At 35.2% G+C, this 20516-nt stretch overlaps 1 pseudogene across 1 annotated transcript; it reads left to right on the plus strand.

Annotated features, from left to right (window-relative positions):
- The first annotated feature begins 13969 nt into the window (after nucleotides 1–13969).
- LOC143588192 (uncharacterized) lies at nucleotides 13970–19698 on the plus strand (annotated as a pseudogene). The gene is made up of 26 exons (XR_013145060.1): nucleotides 13970–14278; nucleotides 14761–14899; nucleotides 14983–15054; nucleotides 15166–15237; nucleotides 15312–15382; nucleotides 15461–15532; nucleotides 15608–15679; nucleotides 15759–15830; nucleotides 15917–15988; nucleotides 16069–16137; nucleotides 16236–16307; nucleotides 16393–16464; nucleotides 16557–16625; nucleotides 16725–16796; nucleotides 16869–16940; nucleotides 17009–17080; nucleotides 17186–17257; nucleotides 17353–17424; nucleotides 17523–17594; nucleotides 17671–17742; nucleotides 17889–17957; nucleotides 18036–18107; nucleotides 18170–18243; nucleotides 18321–18797; nucleotides 18878–19248; nucleotides 19320–19698. The product of XR_013145060.1 is annotated as an uncharacterized LOC143588192 (transcript).
- The last annotated feature ends 818 nt before the right edge of the window (nucleotides 19699–20516 follow it).

The raw sequence follows: 20516 nt of genomic DNA on the forward strand, positions 1-20516 counted from the left end.
ATTTAACTACCTATGGTAATAATTTAAAAGAAACAGTTTGCGTTATTAATTCTTCGACTAGATGTGCCTTCAACCGTCCGAGTAGTCTCTAGCACGTCCAACGGAAATCTCTAATCCTCAACCTGAAAGTCAATCTAACATACACACAAAGTCAGCTTGAGCTGAGTGAGTTCAAGTTTTCGTAAACGACATTCTTTAAAATTTAAATTCCATAAGTATGAAATGTAGTGGAAAATCATGAGACCATAAAATCATAAATAGCCTTTCTTAACCAAATCATAAGTGAATAAAACATTAAACATCTTTTCACACAGCACGGGCCTCCTCACCCCGGATCTTCCCCGAGTAATATATTTGACCCGGCCGCGGTTTAACAAAACCGTTAAAATCATGCAACACGAGCCTCCTCACCCCGGGTCATCCCCAAGTAATATATTTGACTCGGTCACAGTTTAATAAAAAAAATCACGCAACACGAGCCTCCTCACCCCGAGTCATCCTCAAGTAATATATTTGACTCGGTCGCGGTTTAACATCCAAACACGTGATACGGGCCTCCTCACCCCGGGTCTTCCTGTAACATCCCGAAATTTCCAAAATAATATTAATTGTATTACTTAATAATAGAGGGATAGTTTACTCGGGTTATCGGGAAATAAATAAATAGAGTAGGAGTTGGTATGGGTCGGGCTAGTGTTGGGTAATGGATATGGGTTATGGACTTGGGTTATGAAAGAAGGAAGGAGAGTCCATGGGCTTAAGCCCATGATCCCTAAATATAAATACCATTAATCACCATTTAATCCTCATTCTCACATATTCCATACACCACCAAAACACACACAACCCGAACCAAGATCCAAAGGCGAGGACCCGAGCTCGTTGGTGCTAGATCGTCGTGACGAACCAAAGCAACAAGACCAGCTCGTGTTCGTAGTTCGACTCATTTACGGTACGTTTATATCGAGAACTTGTTCGTTTAGGTTTGGATTAGTATAGAAATGATAGATCTGTGTTTGTATGGTAAAAACGAATCCAACAAAGCTAAACTTACTGAAAATGGTTACGATTTGATGGGTTAATCGATTGATAAAAGAACCCGTAACCTATATGCCTAAATCGCACCCCCTTAAACATCGATGTTAGGCCGATTTGATGGTTGGGGTTTGTAGGCGCTGGTCAGACGATTACGTGGATACCTAAATCGAGTTATTTGGTTAAGAAACGAAGATGATTAATGACGAACAGTAGCTGCAGCTGACAACTTCGCCTGCAAGCTAAGTTCGCCTGATGAACTTCGCCTGCAGGCTAAGTTCGCCTGATGACAACTTCGCCTAAAAGCTAAGTTCGCCTGATGACAACTTCGCCTAAAAGCTAAGTTCGCCTAAGGGTTAACATCGCCTAAAGCTAAGTTTGCCTAAGGGTTAACTTCGCCTAAAGCTAAGTTCGCCTAAGGTTTAACTTCGCCTAAAGCTAAGTTCGCCTAAGGTTTAACTTCACCTAAAGTCGAGTTCGATTAGAAAATAAATTATAAACGATAAGTAAAAGTAAGCTAATACTAGGCCACCAGATTAGATCAGGCGAGTATTGATACGTGTAACTTATACAGTCAGCCGAGCTCAGTTAAAGAAGGGATTTACAACTATCGGAGGAAGAGGCAGAGTTCAGGTGAGTTTCTAGCCCCATTTCCTTGTTATGTTTTCGGGGCTGTGTGCATACTCGATGTGAAGTGTGAATACACTTACCTTAAGTTGTAAGTGTATGCTATAGATGTTATACGAGGTAGCTATTATATAATACTTGTTGGTGCGTGAACGATCTTCGGATATTGCACGCATCGCCAAGGACAGTGATTGCCAAGTGGTTATTAGTGTGTATGTATGCTATGATGTGACTTGCTTATTATGTAAATGATATGAAGCATGTTGTAGATAAGTAGAGGTAGAGCGTGTTAGAAGTGGCAAGGGTGTAGTAAGAGTGATAGTGGCATGAGGATAGTACGTGGTAAGGTAAGCCTATACGTGACTACGTCATTAAAGTGGCAAAGTGGCAAAGTGGCATAACGTTAAACGTTATTAAAGTGGCAAAGTGGCATAACGTTATACGTTATTAAAGTGGCAAAGTGGTAGGGTGGTAGGTGTAAATAAGAGGCTAAGTGGTAAGGTAAGCAGGTTAGATAGTGGACTACGTGTCTTCGGATACGTATATGATGCATGTAGTGGTTGTATGATAAGTTGCTTGATTAACTAGAACTCACTCAGCGTAGCTGACTTTTAGTATGCACGCAGGTGAGTAGGAGGAGGCATCTCGCTTGAGCAGACACGTGGCACTGAATAAGAGGCTGGCATCGGAAGACTCAAGATGTTTAAGTTTAATGTTTCGTTTATTTTGAAAGGCAAAATGATGTTTTAAGACAAGACGTGTTTTGATATGAAATGTTTTAAGAAAGTTTTTATATTCCGCGAAAGTTTTAATGAACTCTAATTTGTAAGAACTGTGTTTATGAGTAAATCCGACGCGAAAGTAGGGCTACCGGGTTCGGGGCCTTACACTTCCCCAAGTAATATATTTGACCCGACCACGGTTCATACATCCAAGCACGTGATACGGGCCTCCTCACCCCGGGTCTTCCCCAAGTAATATATTTGACCCGATCACGGTTCAACATCAGGGTCGAGCAAACGTACAACCCAAACACGTAACATTCGGCGCATGCAACACAAGGTAGGCTTACGCAACATTCAGTAGTCGAGACGACTACAAACATTCAGGGTCGAGCAAACGTACAACCCAAACACGTAACATTCGGCGCATGTAACACAAGATAGGCATACGCAACATTCAGTAGTCGAGACGACTACAAACATTCAGGGTCGAGCAAACGTACAACCCAAACACGTAACATTCGGCGCATGCAACACAAGGTAGGCATACGCAACATTCAGTAGTCGCCAAATATAGGCCAAGCAATAATGTATATACATATATATATATATATATATATTTAACATCCCAAAGCCTACCTTATGCTAGCAAGCCTATATAAATTCATTTAAAAACATTTCAAGAGTTTAAATATCAAAACGGGATTATAAAACATTCCAAGAGTTTAAATATAAAAACTGGATTATAAAACATTCCTAGAGTTTAAATATAAAAACGAGATTATAAAACATTCCAAGAGTTTAAATATAAAAACTGGATTATAAAACATTCCAAGAGTTTAAATATAAAAACTGGATTATAAAACATTCCAAGAGTTTAAATATAAAAACTGGATTATAAAATATTCCAAAAGTTTAAATATAAAAACTGGATTATAAAACATTCCAAGAGTTTAAATATAAAAACTAGATTATAAAACATTCCAAGAGTTTAAATATAAAAACTGGATTATAAAACATTCCAAGAGTTTAAAATATAATACGGGATACGAACAGTTAGGCCATCATCAACATTAAGTATTCGTACTTAGACATCTATATACATCCATATATTTATATCCCTATAAATACCTTCCAAATAATAACATCAGTGTCGAGCACACGTACAACCCAAACACGTAACATCTCATCCAAGTAATAACATCATGGTCGAGCACACGTACAACCCAAACACGTAACATCTCATCCAAGTAATAACATCAGGGTCGAGCACACGTACAACCCAACACGTAATATCAGTGCATACAAACACAAATAGGTCTACTCATATTCAATTACTGCCAAGTCTACTAACATCCTCGAGTCTAGACCATCAATAATGTATGTAACCTTAAGGACACAAGACCATGAACGAGTCTAAAATATCCTAAGGCATATAAAATAATTCAAATATAGCTTTCAAAATGCACCATCACGAGTGAGACCATGTAAAACTATTCAATTCACTGTAACGAGTAAAATCGTTTAAAATTGTATTTCGGTGTGTATGCTAGCCCAAAACGTAAAAGAGTAAAAAGGGCATCATGAACTCACCTGGAATCGATCGAACACCTGTAACGAGCTAGGAAATCCCTAAGTGCACACTCACAAGTAAGGGCCTGTAAATTATGCACAACGCGTTACTAATCTAGACCGCAAGGACACACTTGCCTAATGGGCCGCCCAAGCCCAACACTTTGGCCCAAGGCCCAACAACTTGGCCCGAGGCCCCTAAAACCTTTCAACTAACCAAAACCACCGATTAAGCCTAAAACGAACTTGTTGATTAAGAACGAGTAAAACGTGCAGATTTTAGCATGCGAAGATGCATTTAATTACATTGGATAACCTTTGAATTAAATTATTAAATTTTTACCAGACTTTAATAAATGTCTTAGGTTTATAAAAATATTTTTATTATATTTTTCTATTAGACCCAAAAATCATAAAAATTCTTCCAATACAGAAAGGTATGTGCAGCTATTTCAGCGCGCAACAAAATGGTTTTATTTTTATAAAATTCATTACCGAACCAAATTAAACGATTCCAATTGGGTTTGGTTCCTAACTCAAAACACTAACTCCCAGAAGTGGAACCAACCAATTTGGACTTGTCGAAAAAAGGTTATGACGTCGGGAAGACAGACCAGAATCCGTCATCCCGCATCAGCTTTGACACTCGATTTTATAACTTCATAAAAACTATTCAAATCTCGTCCAAAAATTACGTATTATACCTTTCTGGAAACTAGACTCAAAGTAGAACATCATGGAATCAAGAATCGATCAAAAACAGTGGATTAACATCATGTTACAGACCCTACAATAAACGTATACGAATCTGTCAGCAAGCTGTTATCATCAAAACTCAATCTTAACGACCAATAAGCACGTTAATATGATCAATTAAGGTGTAAAAGACATGGGGAATCATAAAACCGACCTTGAATTGAAGTTTTCACGGCTGAAACTTGGCTGGGCAGAAGAAAAACGAGCAGGGGGGGTCCAGGTCCGACGGCTGCAAATAGGTTTAGGGTTTGAGTTTTCTTTTGTTTTATGATATAAAATAGTTACATCCAAGTCCCTCCAAATTGAAGTATGTAGCAACTTGGGTGGAAGGTTAAGTGAGAACGTTTACGAGGTTTGCAAGGAGCTCCCGAGAGAATGCCGGGTCAAGCCCGAAAGGTGTACATAACACTACAAGATTAAACCTTTTGTAGGAAATTAACGGGCGTTACAGTTTACTAATCCGAAACTCGTTGACGTTGACAAAAGGGGGAAACAGAAGCGATTGACGACATTGTTTGTAAAAAGCACTTGTAGGGACACGATGTTTAAAACTCAAAGGAAATTTATGATAATAATCTTGCATATATACTTTGCTAGTTAGAAAACTTTGGAAAACTTTCAATGTAAAGTATTTCTCGGTTGGGTGACGTTTTAGGAAAATAGAGGTCACTAGATAAAATAACTCGTTGATGGTAATATAATAGTGTCACAGCTTAAGAATTGTTTAGAGCAAAATATTTTATTTGATTTAAATAGTTTTATTGGAATAGTAGTAGTAGTAGTATTAATAATATTAAGGGTAATAATAATAATAATAATAATAAGGTATTGATAGTAATAATAGTAGCATTAATACTAATAATAATAGTGATAAAAATGAACCATTGGATTTTCGTAAAGTTTTTTTGATGCAAAAACTATTTGAATATATTTCGTACAACATAATATATACTTATTAATGATCTTTTTAAAATAATAAAGATTTGAATTTCACGAAAAAGAATGTTTGTAAAAGGACTAAATGTGGAAAATAGTGCAAGAATTAATAACATGTTTGAAAAGGCGAAGTATTGCGGTCGAAAATCAAATAAACCTTTGAGAGGTCAAGGAACGCGGGGTAAGGTTTTGCATGGCCGAAACAAGTTAGGCCTTATAACGGGTGTGCTCGAGTTACTACAGTAGTAGCGAGTTTGAAGTACGAGCATGGGGCAACGCAAAAGGTGGGGGATAAATGGTTGGGTTACAGGTCATGTGAATGAAGGTGTTGTGCCGACTATGTATAGTTATGACACAAAAGTTGATGAGTTGGCTGAATTTAACACTATTTGGGACATTTCGACATTGCGGTAGCGAAGTGGAGGAATCGTACGTGTCATACAAAGGGTGGGTTCTCGTGTAAATATCTTTGTTGGGTTGGGTTTGAGTATCCAAGAGTTAGGTTGGGTTTGGATTTACTTAGGTATAGCTTTGAGGTTTGAATGTATTGTTGTTGTTGGTAATGAATCTTGGTTTGTCATGGTCGGGATTGCGATGGTCAATTGTTTGATGATTTGGGTTGTCGTTTTGTGGGTTGAGTTTTGAGGGCAGCGTCGAGAAGAACGAGAAGTCATGAAGTGTGAATAATTCGTGTGACATTGGACGTAAATATGAAATTCATATCAAAATTAAAGGAAATGTTACTTGAAAGATTCCTAAAATCGGAATCCATCTATAAATATGTAAATAAATAAATACAATCGAATGAAACAAAATTTGGAATCGAAATCGAATTGCTCATGTGTCAGTACAGATCTCGTAAATTTTCGAATAAAAATATATCAAATTTTGAAATAAAAACACGGAATTACTAAAAACCTAATATGAGTAATGAAATTTAATTGAAAATCGAGTGTTTATGTACCACCATAAGTTTTCGAATTTTCAATTAAAACTATAATAAACGAATTATATAAAGAACACGAATTGAAAATTGACAATTCATGCATCACCATGACTTTTCGAATTCTCAATTTAAAACACACGAGAAAACTAGTATTAAAAAATCGACTATTCATGTATCACCATGACTTTTCGAGTTCTCAATTTAAAACACACGAGAAAATGAGTATTGAAAAATCGACTATTCATGTATCACCATGACTTTTCGTATTTTCAATTCAAAGTAGAAGAAATAATGAATATATACAAATAAAGAAAACGAATTGAAACTCGAGTATTCAAATATCCCAATGACTTCTCAAAACCACAATATAAACGATTGAGTATTCGGAATCACACGTTGTATGAATAATCATAATTTGTATGTTCCAAAAAAAAAATAAAAATGTGTAATCAAATCGAACCAAAAATTGGGTATTCATGCATCACCACGAATTGATAAACTGTCAGTTAAAATATATAAAACAAAAGGCATAATCAAATCGAACCAAGAGCTGATTATTCATGTATCACCACGACTTGTCAGACCTTTAGTTAAAACACATTGTAAAACATTGTGGGTCGGAGTCACACATCGCATGAACCACCATGACTTGTGTGACATCCTAAGGAGTGCAACCATATCCTTATGTAAGACCCCGAATCCCGGGAATTCCACAGTTGATAATCGTATCAAAACTTAACGCAATTCATTTTATTTAAAAAAAACGGTTCAGAGTATAAAATCAGCGGAAATCATAAGTGTTGAAATTCCAAGGAATTCGGGTGTTAAATTCCCGATGAAAATTAAACATATTTTTATAAAATGGTGTACTTACTTAGCAACAGCTAATAAAAATATGTTTTTAAAATATTTTCAGAAAAAGCACCCCTAGATGGTTGAAGCTTCATGGGCATGACTGGACTGACAAGAGAACCACACTCTCGTGTTTAATAGTTTGTATAATAAAGTTTGTTGTTAAACATAAATATTTTCTTGTATAATATATATTTTCATAAAATAATACGTCACCACGAGTGACATATTTTGGATGTAATTTGGGACCTACTCTGATATGTATTTTGAAAAATTATTAAAAAAAAAAAGGTTGGGTGTTTCATTCCGGCGGTGATTCCAGGAATTAATACGCACAGATTAAGCTGATATAGCACGTTATGGTCGCTTAGTATTGTTTGCGGTTACAGTCTAAACGATTTACGCGTTTTAATTTGGCCAAATAGCGAGATTGACGGATTATTTGAGTTCGCCGGAGCCGTCCTTCACTTGGCCGGAATTCATATTGGAAAACCGGTGGGATGGGTAGGGGCTCGGTTTAATATATTAGTTATATAATTTAAATGAATTTACATTCTAGCCTTTAAGTTTTATAATACTTTAAAACAAGAAATTAAATTATATTTACAATTTGAATCTTGAACTTTGAAAGATGATTAAAAGTTAGTAAAAGTTATAAGTTTGGATATATATTTATTATATTATACCCGGATAACGCAACTCGTTAAACCTTTAAAACTTTAAATCCCGAAGTTTCGTTGGTTGAGCAACACGAATTGAAAACGAACAAACGGAATAATGACTTAAATCCTCGTGAATGTTAAACACGAATACAATGAAGCGATGAACGGTTTGGTTTAACGAACACGAATAAATAAAGAACTAAAATGGCGATTGAAAACGTGCAACGGAAATTAATTAATAATACTATATATATACATACATACATACACACGCACACACACACACACATATATATATGTATATATATATATATATGTATATATATATATATGTATGTATGTATGTATAAACAAAGCCGTAAATTCAAAATGGGTCAGGTTTTCGGGTTTGAAAAGTAATGAATGTTACAGGATTCACAACTTTTAGAAATTTCGTCCCGAAATTAAATTAAATTAAAAATAAACTTTAAAAGAAAACAACTAATACAAGGAGTGGTTAAAAGATTTTAACAATTTTTTACAAATACATAATTAAATAAAAAAAATAACGTCGATCTTTGAATGATTCGAAAGATGCCAAAAAATGGGAATATGGCAAGGACACTTATATATAGGATGTACCATCGGCGTATCCATCATGCCCTATCATATTGCATTTGTCCCATCTTTCAAAATCATTCCAGGTTTCGAGTTATTGCACACAACATACTTATTATGTCTTCCATGTGAGGACTGAATAATTACGTGCCGACCCATAATTACCTTTATCATCGGATGGTCCACTAACCTATCCCATTGTGTGGGTTAGGAAAAAATAAATTATTATGTGAAAGCTTTTAAACTATAAGAATTGAAAAATAACGAAAATCTATAAACAAGTCCTTGAGGTCAAGGATAAACGAAAACATTATGTCCCAGTAGTTGAAGTTTAAACGAAATAACAATGTTACTGAAATTCTAATGAAATAAGCGAGATTCTAGAGTAGCCTAGAATAATAATAACGAATGGAACATTAAAGTCATGTACACCAACATACTTAAACGAAGTCGAGAATAACAAAATAAATAAATGCGGCATTGAGCCAATAAAATATAAACAAGTAAGTCGGTAAAGCATTGGGCCCGAGAATAAGTTAAGTAAACGAAACTTTAATAACATAATAGAGTAAATTCTTGGAGTCGATACTGACTCGTTAAACAAATGAAAATATCAACACGAATAAGGGCCACATTTGAGGTTAATAAATAATTGCAACTTCGAGATCAAAGTAAAACGTTGACCTCAAATTGGTAAAGACATTGAGAACAAAACAATCGAAATTTCAAGGTCGAATTAAACTAATGGCCTCAAGTTGGTAAATCATTGGGATAACTAAATGACCCGAACAAAACGTTGAGCGAAAATAGAACAATATGACCAAACTATTTGTGTAACCAAAATAAACTCAACATGTGTATAAACATGCTCATGGTTTCCAACTTCCACTAAACAATTATGTTTATTGGAAATCGGTTATAGACCACGAGATTGAAATAACAAGGTAAACCGCTTCAGAATGTATCTATGAATGGGAATAGTTCACAAATTAACGAATAATCAAGCTCGATATTAACTTCGTAGACAACCTTTTGAAAAGAACTTGATACATAGAACTTCATGAAAATACCCAAAACAAACAAAATATCTATAACATATGAAAGAAAGGAAAACAAAAAAAGTAACTTGCGATGCCCGTCTCTTCGAAATGGGTTTTGCGGTATGAAGGTTATTGTGGGGCGGTGGTATGGTTTACTAATCCGAAACTCGTTGATGTTGACAAGTAACGAATGTTACACAACGGAATGCTTATACGGGTTGGAGTAGGTTCTCCAAGTCCTAACTTGGAGAAAACCGTATAAGCCATTAAGTTGATGCTAGCTCTAAAGTCGACTAAGTCATTGCTGATAAACAAGTTTCCTATCAAACAGGGGATAGTGAAACAAGTTCCTATCAAGAACCAAGTGGATCGATGTATGTACCTTAAGATGAAATTCTTTTGACATGTATATGTTACATAAGTCAAAGTATTGTTCACACATACTTTGATATGAAAGATCTTAGAGATTTTCCTTACATTATGGATATCATGACACACCAATGAACATTAGTTTGGTTTCATAAGTTTTACCTTAAATGGGTCCTTACACATGTAACAAACAATATTGCTCTCCTTTAGAGGATAAATGATCATTGAATATGTCTAGTTTGATGTGAAACAACTAAAACAGTATTGAAATATCTTTAAAGAAAATGAGAGACTGTAATTTAAAAGAAGTGAGAATTCAAACTGGTTGATTACTCTAAGCATTGCTATGTTTAAATAATACAAAATGTAATTTTCGGGATGTATTCTTATGTCAGCAAATAAATCTATTTCATGGAGGAGTCATAATGAACTGATAACAACAACCTAATCAATAAATGTTGTTGAATATTTATCACTGCACTCATAAGTTTATCAGTTCCGTATAAATTATATATTGAAGACTTACTATGACAAAGTCAGTTACCACAATTCTCAAACAGTAACAGATCGAGAGGTGTTGCATTAAAATTCGATATGAATTTAATTATTCGTTTATGAACGAATTGAGGAAACTAAATTTTCATATCGAATACTTTAATGATATATTTAAGGATCCTATAACTGAGGGTCCATTGCTCATGAGTATTATGAAAGCGTTTATAATCATGGCGGGTTTATTGATGACCATGTATAGCACATCGTACTGTGAGTGATTAACTATTAATTTTTCCTCATCAGTTTTGATTTTGTATGTCTCTTAATACGTTCTGCATGCGTAATAACATATAGGCAAATTATTATACAAATCAAACGTTCTAAATGGCTTAGTTAAAAATTTTGATCATAACTACTTAGGTTTTAAATAAGGACTGCAGTATGATTAATGGGGGTCTTGGGCTGATGTTCAATTCAATGATTGTATTTCTCTACTCTAGTTTAAGTTTAAAGCTAAAATGAGTGTTAACTCTTGATCAAGCTTATCTAATACTCATAATAAATGATTACTCGGCCAAGTGGGAGAATGTAAGAATATATATATATATATATATATGATATTATATATTTCTTAATATGATCATCGTTATCATTTATATTATAATAGATTAAAATAATTAATATATCTATCTTATTATATATTAGCTAGGTAATTGTTGATTGACCATATTACCTTTACTAGCTAATAAAGAGTTTCAGCTTGGATGTATATATAGAGAGAATAAATTTACATCATAACCTGTTCTCATACACATAAGAAACAATGTTGTAAAACTCTTGAGTAGGCGGCCGAGTACTCCCCGCCTAGATCGAGTACTACCTGCCTCGGCCGAGTACTCCGTAGGTATTTTTCGAGTAATCCCTGACTACTCCCGAGTACTTGCAACTCCCCAGTCGACCGCCTAGGACCGCCTAACGACTTTTACAACCTTGATAAGAAATTCATGTGCCTCTTCTCTCTTAAACCGGGTTCCTCTCAAGAACCCTAACATTATCCTTAACTATATATCCTAAAGGGGAACTCGACCAAACTGACAATCATGTCGTCTACATCTTTCTTTGATGTGGTTGCTAAACCCCATGCTGTACCAGGTACACATATAATTATAGGTTTATCATATTATCATGTTTTTCCATTATTAACATGAAGAACTGATCAACCTTTTATAGTTTACTTTTTTAAGGTTTTGTCATATTAGTTTTAAACATTTACCTTTTATCTCTTTAACTTTAGTTATAAATTTTGGTTCATTAGATTTTTATCACACATATACTTTTGGGCTCTAAGCTTTATCTTCACATATTTACCTTTTGACCCCTCAATTTTGATAACAAAACTTTTGCCCTTTCAACTACATTTTTTACTTTTCAGCCCCAAAACTTTGTCGATAAACCTTTTGCCACAAAACTTTTACAATAACGAATCGATACCGACCAACTTTCTATCACAAACCATGACAACTTTCGAATATACAACATTTAACCCGCTATGCACGGGCAGAAATATTTGTTAAACATGAATAAGAAAATTATTTAAAAAAGGTAAATTCCTAAAATAGGCTAAATGAGGAGAGGGAGTCTCAAAATAGGCCAAAAATTTAACCAAATTCCAAAAGTAGTCATTCGAAAACCATTTGCGTCGACGCATTTGGATTTCCGTCGATGGTTTTTGTCTACCAATGCTATAACAATAAGTGTAAAGGAGTTGATGCATTTCGATGGTTTTCCGATGAAATCAGTCTGGACCGATAATTTTGGAATGAAAATCACTCCACGAAAACCATCTCCAAAAATTATCGAAATCCGTGTTTTTTTGGAATTCATCTAAGCTGATGAATTTCAAGTGAATTTCGCCTTCGGAGACGATTAAAAAAAAACATACACCACCACCACCATCATCCCACTTTCTGGCCACCACCCCACCCACCACCACCACCACCATTCCCACTTTTCTGGCAAGCATCACCTCTGTCACCTTCCCATCATCATCATCATCTCCATTGTCGAAAAAATGGTCATCGTTACTATTACTACACGGAGCGGCAGAGAATTAATCAACGGCGGCCTTGATCTCGGCAACTCTGTAACTTCAATTTCATTTCAATCACTCTAAATTATTTTAGGGTTTTGATGCTTACTATTATTATTTTGAGGAGCAGGCTACTATGGCTGTTTTGTATGAAGCAATTCATATCCAAAGTAAGTTTTACTCATTAAATTGATCAAATACAATCATATTATGATGGTGGTGGTAGTGGTGGGGTGTTTTTTTTTTAAATATCGTCTTCGAAGACGAAATTCACTTTAAATTCATCAGCTCCAATGAATTCAAAAAAACACGGATTTCGATGATTTTTTGAGATGGTTTTCATGAAGAAGAGTTTCATTCCAAAATCATCGGTTCAGACGGATTTCATTGGAAAACTGTCGGAAAGCGTCAGCTCCTTTACATGTGTCATTGTAGCATTGGTAGACGAAAACCAACGACGGGTATCCAAATGTGTCAACGCAGATAGTTTTCGAAGGATTATTTTTGGAATTTGGTTAAATTTTTGGCCTATTTTGATACTCTGTCTCCTCATTTGATCTATTTTAGGAATTTACCCTTAAAAAAACTACAAGCTACCAAAACTTACAATTCAAACCTAGTATAAATCTCAACATCAAGCAAAATTGAGAAATCATTATTTTGGTGATTGTATCAATCTATGAAAAATATTTCAAGTACTCAATTGCTAAACTGATGGAAAATCACATGGAAAAGCTACAATAAAAATGTTTGTAGGTAGGTTAAATGGATGCTTTCTCACTCTCCGAATAAAGTGTCTACTGTTGTCCTGCCAGCCTCCTCCTGCAACTCTGCTACTTTTATCACTTCGTTTACTCACATCCATCTTCTCACACAACAGAAGCATTGTCATCATCATCAAATATATCAACAGCACCCATTTACACCCCTACCCCACCTCCATCTCCTGCATAAAAACCAAAACTTGATGGTGACTAATGATTGGACTGAATTGTTTATAACATTAGCCCAAAAACTATATATTTCAAGAAAACATTTTTCTTAAAGATTTTTATAAAAAAATTTATAAACATAGACCCACATATACATGTATGGTGTAGAATTGGAAATAGACATTATTCTACAAATGATAATAGTTTAAATGCATGAAATTTAAAAACTAACATGATGTAGAAATGGGTCTTTTTCATCTCTCTTATCCTGAAAAGCTGTCAGCAGAGAGAGAGAGAAAGAGAAAGAGAGTAAAACAATAGCTGTAAAATTGTGCAGCTGGGTTTTATAACACAGTTGCTACTCACCTATACGTTGACACTACTATTATTATTAACTTTATTAATCTTCTCCACAAACCCACATAGATTCTGCAATCTTTTTGCTTACAAATGATGTCACTTGAAAAAAGATTGAGTCTTGAAATTGCTTCAAGATTCTCGCCGGAGAGTTAGGGTGGTGCACGGCGGAGGACGGTGGTGGGTTTGATGGAGTGTTTAAGAAGAAAGGTGGAAGCTTTGAGAATGATGGGCTTTTGTTGTTTCTGCTGCTTTCATCAAGCTTCTACCTTTTTGTGAATTGTGATGATGGTGAGTTGTTTGGTACAGGTTTTAATGCATAGTGTACTACTTCACAAGTCAATTTTTTTGATTTGGGGAAAAGGGTTTCTTTTGTAATCATGGTTCTTGAATCTTGGTTTTAAATTATTTGTTAACTAAGATTTTCAAGATTTTAGAAGCCCTATTATAATATTATTATTCTCTTTGACTTGCATTATAAATTCAAATTTTAATTTGGGGAAAAGGGTTTGGTTTGTAAACATGTTTCTTGAATCTTGGTTTTAAACTATTTGTTAACTATGATTTACAAGAATTTAGAAACCCTAATATAATATATCCTTTGACTTGTATTATATATTTATTATTTAAGTAATGAGTAATGACATTAGTTTAGTGCTGTTTCTTGTACTGTTTGTTTCAGATTAATAAAATAATCAAATCCACTTGAAGAATGTGCTTTGAGTTTGTATTTTAGTTAATGTAATTTAAACATTTTTTTTTAAATTGTGAAGGAGGGATATTGTTGGAGATTAAAAAGTCATTTAGAGATGTAAATAATGTGCTCTATGACTGGACTGATTCATCTTCTTCAGACTATTGTATATGGAGAGGTGTTTCTTGTGATAATATCACCTTCAATGTGGTTGCACTGTGAGTGTATTAATTTCGACTTTCAAGAACAAGTTTATGACTTTTTTGGTCAAAATGTTGACTTTGTTGGAACCATGTCTCAGTAATCTTTCAAATTTGAATCTGGATGGGGAACTGTCACCAAGTATTGGACAGCTTAAAGATTTACTCTCCATGTACAGTTTCTTCCCTTCAATAGCTAAATATTGAATTAAATAAAAGTGAAATTTTCTTTTCTTTATGAATAATAATAATAATAATAATAATTTTTAATCATGTATAAACAGAGATCTGCGTGGAAATAGACTATCTGGTCAAATCCCAGATGAGATTGGTGATTGTACTTTCCTTAAGAACTTGTAAGCAGAATGTAAACTAACTAAAAAATTGTTCTTTTTTGTGATTATGATTAATAATTACATTATTTTAATAGGGATTTGTCATTTAATATGTTAACCGGCGCATCCCGTTTTCGGTTTCCAAGTTAAAACAGCTTGAGCTCTTGTAAGTTCAAACTCCACTTAGTACTCTTTTGTCATTCTTAGCATTAATATTTGCTTAAGTATAACATTTACATCACAGAGTCTTGAAAGACAATCAGTTAACCGGCCCGATCCCTTCAACTTTATCACAGATTCCTAATTTGAAAACTTTGTAAGCATCATTCTTTCATTTTCAATTTCTTTTCCTATAAGAGTCATAAAAATCCATAAATGCCGGATATCACAGGGACTTGGCACAAAACCGTCTAAACGGTGAAATTACGAGGCTTATATACTGGAATGAAGTGTTGCAGTATCTGTAAGTTTCTGAAGCCTGAATCTTTAAACTATTATTTACTTGTTTAACAAGTTAACCAAAATACATGATTTGTAACCAGAGGATTGAGGAGCAACAAGTTGGTAGGCGAGCTCTCTCCCGACATCTGTCAACTAACCGGCTTGTGGTATTTGTAAGTAGTGTTTAATACTTCCATATATTAATCATGTCGGTTTATTTTTCTATTAAGTTTTTGCTTATGTATGATCATTTGCACAGTGATGTACGGAACAATAGTTTAAGTGGCACAATGCCCTCAAATATTGGCAATTGCACTGCCTTCCAGGTTTTGTATGTACCGAACTCGAGACGATTAAATTTATGAAAACATGTGTTCTTGTTTTAATTAATTGTTGTGTTAATTGTATTAGGGACCTGTCATACAACCAACTGACCGGAGAGATACCATTCAACATTGGTTTCCTACAAGTAGCCACATTGTGAGTCTATGTGACTCTGTCATATAGGCATATTGCTTTTACTACTTTTGACTTAAACTTGAATTGTATGCATATTAATATATATACAACAATCTTAGATCCCTTCAAGGAAATCAGTTCTCAGGTGAAATTCCGTCTGTGATTGGACTCATGCAGGCGCTTACGGTTTTGTAAGTAATGCCATTTGTTTATTTATTAACAGTCAAGTCTAAAATTTTGTATGATTTTCTTAAGCAAGTTGAGTTGGTATTTTAGGGACTTGAGTTGCAATAATTTGACCGGTAAAATTCCTTCGATCCTTGGAAACTTGACATATACAGAAAAAATGTAAGAACTGATTTTAAATATAAAGAGAGTTAATAGTATTTTAGCTAAGAACATTTTATATATTAATTTCTTGAAACCATGCTCCTTGGTAGGTATCTCCATAACAAGTTAAGAGGATCGATTCCTCCTCAGCTCGGGAATATGTCGATGCTCCATTACTTGTATGCGCGCGCTTCTGTTTTAATAATTATTATTTTTTTCATTTAGAATATTATATAAATGTTACAAAATTTTAAAGGGTGTGCATTTCTGTTATATAGGGAACTGAATGATAATCAGCTTACGGGTCATATTCCACCGGAGCTTGGAAAACTAACCGATTTATTTGACCTGTAAACTCTGAAGCTCCACCTTAATCTGATTTTCTTTTTCTTGAGGAAGTTAATAATGTTATGTGATTATAGTAATGTTGCGGGTAATAAACTCGAGGGACACGTACCGGAGAATCTTAGCTCTTGCACTAATCTCAATAGCCTGTAAGTTTTTAGAGCTTTTCTTTCTGTAAATTTTATTTAGTCGGTATTAATCCTTTTGGACTTTGCAGCAACGTGCATGGGAACAGACTGAAGGGAACCATCCCTGCTGCATTTCAAAGGCTCGAAAGCATGACATATTTGTAAGTTCCTACATTCTTGATTTAATGACACTTAAAATCCTGTTATCGTATATTTTCATGGGATTGCAATATTCTTTTTTATTATTTATTTATAAATTGAATTAGGAATCTTTCATCAAACTACCTTACGGGTCCTATTCCGATTGAGCTGTCTCGGATCGGTAACTTGGATACATTGTAAGAATTCTAACCTGTTTCTGACTCTTAACTTGACTATTTTATTTTTCATTTTTTTAAGCAAAATCTAATATTGGTGTTTTATATTTGTATAGGGACCTATCGAACAACAAAATCAGCAGTCCGATCCCATCTCCGCTTGGTGATTTGGAACATCTTTTAAAACTGTAAGTTTACTATATATATATATAATATTATGTTTCAATACTTGATAGCTCATCTTATCGTGCTTCAACTTTCTTTTTCTTTTGTTGATGATTGATAGGAATCTGAGCCGGAACGAGTTGACTGGAAATTTACCAGCTGAGTTTGGCAACTTAAGAAGTGTCATGGAAATGTAAGCAACCATATCTTATTTCATAAGTTTCCTGTGGTTTTCAGTAACATATATTTCTTGTCCTTTTTTTTTGTAGAGATCTTTCTTACAATCATCTCTCTGGTGTACTGCCCCAAGAACTTGGTCAACTTCAGAATCTGTTCATGCTGTAAGTCCCTACAAGAATGATATTTAAACAGAAAATCCCGGAAGAAAATAATTAATTTTTGTGATTTTTTTCATTTTATAATATAGTAACCTTCGATTAAAAATTTCGTTGCATGTTACACTTGTTTCTTTATTAATGTTTTGCAGAAAACTAGAAAGCAACAATTTAACAGGCAGTTTGGTGTCGTTGGTGAATTGCCTTAGCCTTACGGTCCTGTAAGTTTCGGTGACATAATAACCTATAAGGCGCCTTCCTATTAACGGTTTCCAACTGATTGTTTCCAATTTATTCAGAAACGTATCATATAACAATCTGGCTGGGGATATTCCTACTGGCAATAACTTTTCAAAATTTTCACCCGATAGGTATGTGACCAAACTTTCTACCAGTATACAAAATTACATCTTAAAAACTATTCTCGGTGCAGTTTTTTAGCCAACCCCGGTCTATGCAGCAGTTCTCTAAGTTCTTCATGTCACGCTTCTTGTTCCACCGAGCGAGGTAAATAACAATTACTAAAACTTATTGTTAGTTTGATAATTTCACAATAAAAACACTAAAAAAACATTTTTATGTAGTGACGATTTCTAGAGCGGCTATACTAGGAATTGCTGTTGGTGCCCTGGTTCTACTCCTAATGATTCTAGTGGCGGTATGCTGGCCCCACAAGTCAAAGCGTTTTACTGATGGGCCGTACGACAAACCTGCTCATTACCCGTCACCAAAGCTTGTGATACTTCATATGAACCTGGCTCTTCATGTATACGATGATATTATGAGGATGACCGAGAATTTAAGCGAGAAGCACATAATCGGATACGGAGCATCAAGCACGGTTTACAAATGCGTTCTCAAAAACTGTCGGCCAGTGGCAATTAAAAAACTGTACACTCATTATCCCGAGTATTTAAAAGAGTTCGAGACCGAACTTGAAACGGTTGGAAGCATCAAGCATCGGAATCTCGTTAGTTTACAGGGCTATTCGTTATCACCTTCCGGAAACCTGCTGTTTTATGACTTCATGGAAAATGGTAGCCTTTGGGATCTCCTTCATGGTGAGTACATAGACTTTTATTTAAACAATTAACGTGCTATGCGTAATTAACATATTATATGGAGTTTTTGTGGGTTTTAGGACCGTTAAAGAAAAAAAGGCTCGATTGGGACACGCGGGTTCAGATAGCACTCGGGGCGGCTCAAGGGCTTGCGTATCTTCATCATGACTGTAGTCCTAGGATAATCCATAAAGATGTGAAATCATCTAAGATTCTACTTGACAAAGACTTTGAAGCACATCTTACTGATTTCGGGATTGCTAAAAGCTTATGCACCTCGAAAACGTTCACTTCGACTTATATAATGGGGACTATTGGTTATATTGATCCAGAGTATGCCCGTACATCACGTCTCACTGAGAAGTCTGACGTGTACAGTTACGGGATTGTTTTGCTTGAACTGCTTACTGGACGAAAAGCAGTCGATAACGAGTCAAACCTCCATCATCTGGTCAGTCTAGTTATTATATTTTCTTATCATGTTATTTGTAGTTTATATAATGTTTAAAATTTTTACAACAGATTCTGTCAAAGACAGCGAACAACACGGTGATGGAAGCGGTGGATCCGGAAATATCCGCAACGTGCAAGGATCTCGGGGACGTAAGAAGGTGTTCCAGCTGGCGCTAATGTGCACGAAAAGGCAGCCGTTTGAGAGATCGACAATGCATGAGGTGGTTCAGGTGCTCGGGAGCATACTCCCCGCCACCGAAGCACGAGGCGGTGGGTCCTGCGGTTATGGTCGCGCCTTCTAAAGTGTCGAGCTACATGGACGAATACGTGAAGCTGAAGACTCCACATTTGGTGAACTGCTCATCCATGAGCACCTCAGATGCTCAACTGTTTCTCAAGTTTGGTGAGGTGATATCTCAAAACAGTGATTAGAAGCGAAATGTCTATATTGCCCTTATGTGTAGTATAAGAAGGATGGTTGGGTTGTAGGGAGGTTTTTGTAATTGTTGAAACTGTGGTGTTGCATATCCATGTGTAGGTCTGATGTACTTGTAGGATGATATTATTATGATGTCTGTCTTGTGGTACTAATGGGCCCAGTGAACATGGGTGGGGTGGGTAAATAATGGGCCCAGGGATGGCAGCAGGCCGTTAATATTTGAAGTGCCAAGTCACATTTTCCAACGAAAGAAAGAAAGAAAGAAAGATTGCCTTTTTGATACACATGGTCACATGGGTGAGGCAGAACGCCGTCAGGTGTTGGGGGGGGCCTATTCAGTGGTAGACGACATTTTAAGTACTACGTTGTTTGTCTTTTTGATGCTTGTTTCTTAACAGGGAAAATCCATTATTAGATTATTAGCCAATAGTTAATAAAATAATGTTGTATGCTACACTATACATTATAGTTTTGTTCCAAGTATTCGGTATTGACTAAACTATAATAATAGAAGGTTGATGTGAGGATTAATTAGAATGAGTGGATGATTAGGGCAATTTTAAGTGGTTTTATTAATAGCAACATGTGATCATTGTCGGTTTTATATATTTGATAGATATCATGTTATGTATAGATAGGATCTCTTTGAATATCAATCCCAAAATATATGGGATTTGACTTTGTATATATATGTACCAAGATTATAATGTGAAAAGGCAAGGAATTAATCTCCTATATGGTATCATTGCAGCCATAATCCCGCCGGCCCTACCCACCACCATATTTCCTGCGGATCGATCCCCCTCTCACGCCTCTGTTCTCTCCAG

Source organism: Bidens hawaiensis, unplaced genomic scaffold, assembly GCF_021521415.1.
Source record: "Bidens hawaiensis isolate Kalapana, Puna unplaced genomic scaffold, B.hawaiensis_p1.1 tig00036168_1, whole genome shotgun sequence".
Lineage (NCBI taxonomy): Eukaryota > Viridiplantae > Streptophyta > Magnoliopsida > Asterales > Asteraceae > Bidens > Bidens hawaiensis.